Raw genomic sequence first — 8,275 nt, forward strand, 5'->3', positions numbered from 1 at the left:
CTAAGTTCATCCATAATGGTTCAAAACTACATTCCAGGGTTAATAAGTACCTTTTTTAACCAAACTTCGTCCAAATTTGTATTCATATCAAACTTCTACTCGTAAAAATCCAAAGTTCATCATTTTCGGACTCTTTCTCGACCTTTAGGAAGAAAATTTGGATAAAGTTTGTTGCAAATGTACTGATGAACCCTGAAAAGTAGTTTTGTATGATTGTGGACAAACATCGGCACACAAGGTCAACAAAGAGTCCGAAAAGCACGAACTTTAGATTTCTACTAGTGGAAGTTTTCTATGACTAAAAATTTGAACGAAGTTTTGTTCAAAAGGTACTTATGAACCCTAGAATGTAGTTTTGTACCATTGTTGACGAACTTAAGCACAAAAGGTCGAGAAATAATCCAAAAAGGATGAACTTTGGATTTCTACAAATGGAAGTCTTCTATGACTAAAAATTCTGACGAATTTTGGTTCAAAAGGTACATATGAACCCTGGAAAATAGTTTTGTACCATTGGGGACGAACTTAGGCACAAAAGGTCGAGAAAGAGTCCGAAAAGGTCGGACTTTGGATTTCTACAAGTTGAAGTCTGCTATGACTAAAATTTTGACGAAGTTTAGTTAAAAGGTAATTATGAACCCTGGAAAGTAGTTTTGTACCATTGGGAACGAACTTAGGCACGAAAGGTCGAGAAAGAGTAAAAAAAGAACGAACTTTGGATTTCTACAAGTGGAAGTTTTCTATGACTAAATATTTGGATGAAGTTTGGTTCAAAAGGTACTTATGAAGCCTTGAAAGTAGTTTTGTACTAGTGTGGATGAACTTAGGAAAAAAACGTCGACAAAGAGTCCGAAAAGAACGAACTTTGGATTTCTACAAGTGAAAGTCTTTTATGACTAAAAATTTGGACGAAGTTTGGTCAAAAGGTACTTATGTACCCTGGAAAGTAGATTTGTACCTTTGTGGATGAACTTAGGCAGAAAAGGTCGAGAAAGAGTCCGAAAAGGACGAACTTTGAATTTCAACAAGTGGAAGTCTGCTATGACTAAAAATCTGTATGAAGTTTGGTTCAAAAGGTACTTTTGAACCCTGGAAAGTAGTTTTGTACTATTGTGAACGAACTTAGGCAAGAAAGATCTAGAAAGCATCCGAAAAGGATGAACTTTTGATTTCAACAAGGGGAAGTCTGCTATTACCAAAATTTTGGATAAAGTTTGGTGCAAAGGTAATCCTGGAAAGTAATTTTGTATCATTATGGACGAAATTAGGCACACAAGGTCGAGAACGAGTCAGAAAAGGACGAACTTTAGATTTCTATAAGTGGAAGTCTGCTATAAGTAAAAATTTGGATGAAGTTTGTTTCAAAAGATACTTATGAAGCCTGAAAACTAGTTTAAAATAAGTGTGGACGAAGTAGTCACGAACGGTCAAGAAAGAGTCCGAAAAGGACGAACTTTTGATTAATACAAGTGGAAGTCTACTATAAACTCTAGAAAGTAGTTTTATACCATTATGGATGAACTTAGGCACAAAAGGTAGAAAAAGAGTCCGAAAAGAACGAACTTTACATTTCTACCAGTGGAAGTCTTCTATGACTAAAAATTTGGATGAAGTTTAGTTCAAAAGGTATCAAAAGGTACACATGAACCCTGGAAAGTAGTTTTGTACCATTGTGGGAAAAGTCCGAAAAGGACGAACTTTGAATTTCTACAAGTGGAAGTCTGGTATGACAAAAAATTTGGACGAAGTTTGGTTCAAAAGGTACTTATGAACTCTGGAAAGTAGTTTTGTACCATTGTGGACGAACATGGGCACGAAAGGTCAAGCAAGAGTCCGAAAATGAAAAACTTTGGATTTCCACAAGTGGAAGCCCGCTATGACTAAAAATTTGGACGAAGTTTGGTTCAAAAGGTACTTATGAAGCCTGGAAACTAGTTTTATACCATTGTGGACGAACTTGGGCACGAAAGGTCAAACAAGAGTCCGAAAATGACAAACTTTGGATTTCTACAAGTGGAAGTCCGCTATGACTAAAAATTTGGACGAAGTTTGGTTCAAAAGGTAATGAAGCCTGGAAACTAGTTTTGTACAAGTGTGGACGAACTTAGGCAAAAAAGGTCGAAAAAGAGTCCAAAAAGGCGAACTTTGGATTTCTACAAGTGGAAGTCTGCTATATCTAAAAATTTGGACGAAGTTTGTTTCAAAAGGTACTTATGAACCCTGGAAAATAGTTTTGTACCATTGTGGCCGAACATAGACACAAAAATTCGAGAAAGAGTCCGAAAAGTACGAACTTTGGATTTGAACAAGTGGAAGTTTGCTATGACTAAAAATTTGGACGAAGATTGTTGTTCAAAAGGTACTTATGAACCTTGGAAAGTAGTTTTGTACCATTGTGGACGAACATGGGCACAATATTCCGAAATTGTCAAACTTTGGATTTCTACAAGTGAAAATCCGCTATGACTAAAAATTTGGACGAAATTTGGTTCAAATGGTACTTATGAAGCCTGGAAACTATTTTTGTACAAGTGTGGACGAACTTAGGCAAAAAAGATCAAGTAAGAATCCGAAAAGAACGAACTAGGGATTTCTACAAGGGGAAGTCTACTATGTCTAAAAATTCGGACGAAGTTTGTTTCAAAAAGTACTTATGATCCCTGGAAAGTAGTTTTGTACCATTGTGGACAAACATAGGTACAAAAGGTCGAGAAAGAGTCCGTAAAGGACAAACTTTGGATTTTTACAAGTGCAAGTCTGCTATGACTAAAACTTTTGACGAAGTTTGCTTCAAGAGGTACTTATGAACCATGGAAAGTAGTTTTGTATCATTGTGGATGAACTTAGGCACAAAAATTCGAGAAAGAGTGCGAAAAGGACGAACTTTGGATTTCTACAAGTGAAAGTACCTTTTGAACCAAACTTCATCCAAATTTTTAGTCACAGCAGACTTCCTCTTGTAGAAATCCAAAGTTCGTTCTTTTCGGACTCTTTCTCGACCTTTTGTGCTTAAGTTCGTTCAGAATGGTACAAAACTACTTTCCAGGGTTCATAAGTACCTTTTGAACCAAACTTTGTCAAAATTTTTAGTCATAGTAGATTTCCACTTGTAGAAATCGAAAGTTCATCCATTTCAGACTCTTTCTTTACCTTTTGTGCAGAAGTTCGTCCACAATGATGCAAAACTACTTTCTATGGTTCATAAGTACGTTTTTAACCAAACTGCGTCCAAAGTTTTGTGTCATAGCAGACTTCCACTTGTAGAAATCCAAAGTTCGTTCTTTTCGAACTCTTTCTCGACCTTTTGTTCCTAAGTTCGTCCACAATGGTACAAAACTACTTTCCAGGGTAATAAGTACCTTCGAACCAAACTTCGTCAAATTTTTTAGTCATAGTAGACTTCCACTTCTAGAAATCCAAAGTTCGTTCTTTTCGGACTCTTTCTCGACCTTTTGTGCCTAAGTTCGTCCCCAATGGTACAAAACTACTTTCCAGGGTTTATATGAACCAAAATTCGTTAGAATTTTTAGTCATAGAAGACTTCCATTTGTAGAAATCCAAAGTTCATCCTTTTTGGACTCTTTCTCGACCTTTTGTGCTTAAGTTCGTCAACAATGGTTCAAAACTACTTTCTAGGGTTCGTAAGTACCTTTTGAACAAAACTTCGTCCAAATTTTTAATCATAGCAGACTTCCACTATTAGAAATCCAAAGTCCGTGCTTTTCGACTCTTTCTAAACCTTTTGTGCCTAAGTTCATCCACAATGGTACAAAACTACTTTCCAAAGTACATAAGTACCTTTTGAACCAAACTTCGTCCATATTTTTTGTCATAGCAAATTGAAAGTTCGTCCTTTTCGGACTCTTTCTTGACCTTTTGTGCCAAAGTTCATCCACAATGGTACAAATTACTTTCAAGGGTTCATAAGTACTTTTTGAACCAAGCTTTGTCCAACTTTTTAGTCATAGCAACCTGCCATTTATAGAAAGTCAAAGTTCATGTTTTTTGGACTCTTTCTCGACCTTTTGTGCCTAAGTTCATTCAAGATGGTACAAAACTACTTTCCATGATTCATAAGTACCTTTTTGAACCAAACTTCGTGAGAATTTTTTGTCATCTCAGACTTCCACTTGTAGAAATCCAAAGTTCATCCTTTTCGGACTTTTTCTTGACATTTTGTGCCAAAGTTCGTCCACAATAGTTCAAAATACTTTCCAGGGTTCATAAGTACCTTTTGAACCAAATTTTGTCCAAATTTTTAGTCATAGCTTACTTCCACTTGTAGAAATGCAAAGTTCGTTCTTTTCGGACTCTTTCTCGACCTTTTGTTCCTAACTTCGACAACAATGGTACAAAGCTACTTTCCAGGGTTCACAAGTAACTTTTGGACCAAACTTCATCCAAATTTTTGGGCTTAAGGTCCACAATCGTACAAAACTACTTTCCAGGGTTCATAAGTACCTTTTTAACCCAACTTCGTCCAAATTTTTAGTGATAGTAGACTTCCACTTGTAGAAATCAAAAGTTCGTTCTTTTTTGGAAACTTTTTCGAACTATTGTGCCTAAGTTCCTCCACAATGGTACAAACTACTTTCCATAGTTCATAAATATCTTTTGAACATAACTTCGTCCAAATATTTAGTCATAGCAGACTTCCACTTGTAGAAATCCAAAGTTCGTCCTTTTTGGACTCTTTCTTTACCTTTTGTGCCTAAGTTCGTCCACAATGGTACAAAACTACTTTCCAAAGTACATAAGTAACTTTTGAACCAAACTTCGTCCATATTTTTTGTCATAGTAAATTCAAAGTTCATTCTTTTCGGACTCTTTCTTGACCTTTTGTGCCAAAGTTCATCCACAATGGTACAAACTACTTTCAACGGTTCATAAGTACTTTTTGAACCAAGCTTTGTCCAAATTTTTAGTCATAGCAACCTGCCATTTATAGAAAGTCAAAGTTCGTTCTTTTTAGACTCTTTCTCGACCTTTTGTGCCTAAGTTCGTCCACAATGGTATCAAACTACTTTCCAGGGGTCATAAGTACATTTTTAACCAAACTCTATCCAAATTTTTAGTCACAGCAGACTTCCACTTGTAGAAATCTAAAGTTCGTTCTTTTCGAACTCTTTCTCGACCTTTTGTGACTAAGTTCGTCCAGAGTGGTACAAAACTACTTTTCAGGGTTCATAGTACCTTTTGAACCAAAATTCGCCCAAATTTTTAGTCATAGCAGATTTCCACTTATAGAAATCCAAAGTTCATCCTTTTCAGACTCTTTGTCATCCTTTTGTGCATAAGCTCGTCATCAATGGTGCAAAACTACTTTCTATGGTTCAAACGTATTTTTTGAACCAAACTTCTTCCAAATTTTTGTGTCATAGCAGACTTCCACTTGTAAAAATCCAAAGTTTGTTCTTTTCCGACTCTTTCTCGATCTTTTTTGCCTAAGTTCATCCACAATGGTACAAACTACTTTCTAGGGTTCATAAGTACCTTTTGAACCAAACTTCGTCAAAATTTTTAGTCATAGCAGACTTCCACTATTAGAAATCCAAAATTTTGTACTTTTCGAACTCTTTCTCGACCTTTTGAGCTTATGTTTGCCCACGATGGTACAAAACTACTTTCCAGAGTTCATAAGTACCTTTTCAACCAAACTTCTAAATTTTTGGCCATAGAAAACTTCCACTTGTAGAAATCAAAAGTTCGTTCTTTTCGGACTCTTTCTCGACCTTGTGTGCTTAAGTTCGTCAACAATGAAACAAAAGTACTTTCCAGGGTTCATAAATACTTTTGCATCAAAATTCATCAAAATTTTTAGTAATAGTAGATTTCCACTTGTAAAAATCCAAAGTTCGTCCTTTTCGAAGTCCTTCTCGACTTTTCATGCCAAAGTTCATTCACAATGGTACAAAACTACTTTCCAAGGTTCATAAGTACCTTTTGTACCAAACTTCGTCAAAATTTTTAGTCATAGCAAACTTCCACTATTAGAAATCCAAAGTCCGTCCTTTTCGAACTTTTTCTCGACCTTTTGTGCTTAACTTCATCCACAATGGTACAAAACTACTTTTCAGAGTTCGTAAGTACCTTTTCTACCAAACTTCTTCCAAATTTTTGGCAATAGAAACTTCCACTTGTAGAAATCAAAAGTTCGTCCTTTTCGGGCTCTTTCTAAACCTTTTGTGCCTAAGTTCGTCCACAATGGTACAAAAATACTTTCCAAGGTTCATAAGTACATTTTGAACCAAACTTCGTCAAATTTTTTAGTCATAGTAGACTTTCACTTCTAGAAATCCAAAGTTCGTCCTTTTCGGACTCTTTCTCGACCTTTTGTGCCTAAGTTCGTCCTCAATAGTACAAAACTACTTTCCAGGGTTCATATGTATCTTTTGAACCAAAATTCGTCAGAATTTTTAGTCATAGAAGACTTCCATTTGTAGAAATCCAAAGTTCATCCTTTTTGGACTCTTTCTCGACCTTTTGTGCTTAAGTTCGTCAACAATGGTACAAAACTACTTTCCAGGGTTCATAAGTACGTTTTGAACAAAACTTCGTCCAAATTTTTAATCATAGTAAACTTCGACTAGTAGAAATCAAAAGTTCGTGCTTTCCGGACTCTTTATTGACCTTGTGTGCCTAAGTTTGTCCACAATCATACAAAACTACTTTCCAGGGTTCATCGGTACATTTGCAACAAACTTTATCCAAATTTTCTGCCTAAAGGTACAGAAAGAGTCCAAAAATGACGAACTTTGGATTTTTACAAGTAGAAGTTTGCTATGACTACAAATTTGGATGATGTTTGGTTAAAAAAGGTACTTATTAACCAGAATGTAGTTTTGAACCATTATGGATGAACTTAGGCATAAAGTTCGCCGATTTTGGACTCTGTCTCGACCTTTCATGCAGAAGTTTGTCCACAATGGTAGAAAGCTACTTTCCTTGTTCATAAGTACATTTTGTACCAAACTTCGTCCACATTTTTAGTCTCAGCAAACATCCATTTGTAGAAATCCAAAGTTCGTTCTTTTCGGACTCATTCTTGACTTTTTGTGCCTATGTTCGTCCACAATGATACAAAACTACTTTCCAGGGTTCATAAGTACCTTTTGAACAAAACATCGTCCAAATTTTTCGTCATAGTAGACTTCCACTTGTAGAAATCCAAAGTTCGTTCTTTTCGAACTCTTTCTCGACCTTTTGTGCCTAAGTTCGTCCACAATGGTACAAAACTACTTTCTAGGTCTCATAAGTACCTTTTGAACCAAACTTCGTCCAAATTTGTATTCCTAGAAGACTTCCACTTTTAGAAATCCAAAGTTCGTTTCTTTCGAACCCATTCTCGATCTTTTGTGCCTAACTTCGTCCACAATGGAACAAAACTACTTTCCAGGGCTCATATGTCTCTTTTGAGCCAAACATCGTCCAAATTTTTGGTCAAAGCAGACTTCCGCTAGTAGAAATCCAAAGTTCGTCCTTTTCGGACTCTTTCTGGACCTTTTGTGCCTAAATTCATCCATAGTGGTACAAAATTACTTTCCAGGGTTCATAAGTACCTTTTAGACAAAACTTCGTAAAACTTTATAGTCGTAGCAGACTTCGACTTGTAAAAATAAAAAGTTCGTCCTGTTCGGACTCTTTGTCGTTCTTTCGTGCCTAAGTTCGTCCACAATGGTACAAAACTACTTTCTAGGGTTCATAAGTACCTTTTGAACCAAACTTCGTCAAAACTTTTATTCACAGCAGAATTCAACTTGTAGAAATCAACAGTTCGTCCTTTTCGGACTTTTTCTTCACCTTTTGTTCCTAATTTCGTCCAGAACGGTACAAAACTACTTTCTAGGGTTCATAAGTACCTTTTGAATCGAACTTCGTCCAAATTTTTAGTCACAGCAAACTTCCACTCGTAGAAATCCAAAGTTCGTCCCTTTTGGACCCTTTCCCGACCTTTTGTGCCTAAGTTCGTCCACAATGGTACAGAACTACTTTCCTGGGTTCATAAGTACCTTTGGAACCAAACTTCGTCCAAATTTTAAGTCATAGCAGACTTCCACTTGTAGAAATCCAAAGTTCGTCCTTTTCGGACTCTTTCTGGACCTTTTGTTCCTAAGTTCGTCCACAATGGTACAAAACTACTTTTTAGGGTTCATAAGTAACTTTTGAACCAAACTTCGTCCAAATTTTTAGTCATAGAAAACTTCCACTCGTAGAAATCCAAAGTTCGTCCTTTTTGGACTCTTTCTCGACCTTTTGTGCCTAAGTTCGTCCACAT

This window comes from Benincasa hispida, chromosome 12 (genome assembly GCF_027475165.1).
Source record: "Benincasa hispida cultivar pf3 chromosome 12, pf3_genome.v1.1, whole genome shotgun sequence".
Classification (NCBI taxonomy): domain Eukaryota; kingdom Viridiplantae; phylum Streptophyta; class Magnoliopsida; order Cucurbitales; family Cucurbitaceae; genus Benincasa; species Benincasa hispida.